This window comes from Penaeus monodon, chromosome 25 (genome assembly GCF_015228065.2).
Source record: "Penaeus monodon isolate SGIC_2016 chromosome 25, NSTDA_Pmon_1, whole genome shotgun sequence".
In the NCBI taxonomy this organism is placed as follows: domain Eukaryota; kingdom Metazoa; phylum Arthropoda; class Malacostraca; order Decapoda; family Penaeidae; genus Penaeus; species Penaeus monodon.
Genome location: NC_051410.1, coordinates 33,035,591 through 33,035,929, shown reverse-complemented (window position 1 = coordinate 33,035,929; position 339 = coordinate 33,035,591).

Below are 339 nucleotides of genomic sequence, written 5' to 3'. Positions count from 1 at the left end.
TCTCCTTTTTAGTACTCCGTGTTGGAGGTCGGCGTCCCCCGGCTGTGTAATTTCCCTATCAGCGCTCGTGTGGATCACAGGGCAGTTACTGTGCACATGGAGCCTCTGCCTGCCGTTATCGCGGTGTTTTCCTTTCGTCTGTCTAGTTCGCATTTTCTCCGGTTTCCCAGCTCTTCTCTCTCCTGTTCTCCTATTTCTGTGTTCTTAAGGAAGTTTCGTGCTTGTCTTAGCTCATATGTCGATTTTCATGTCGCTGGGACTCGCCTAAGTTTATGAAGTTTATAAAGTATTATCTTTACTTTTTCTTTCTTGTGGTGTTGCAATGCCCCAAGGTGTTAA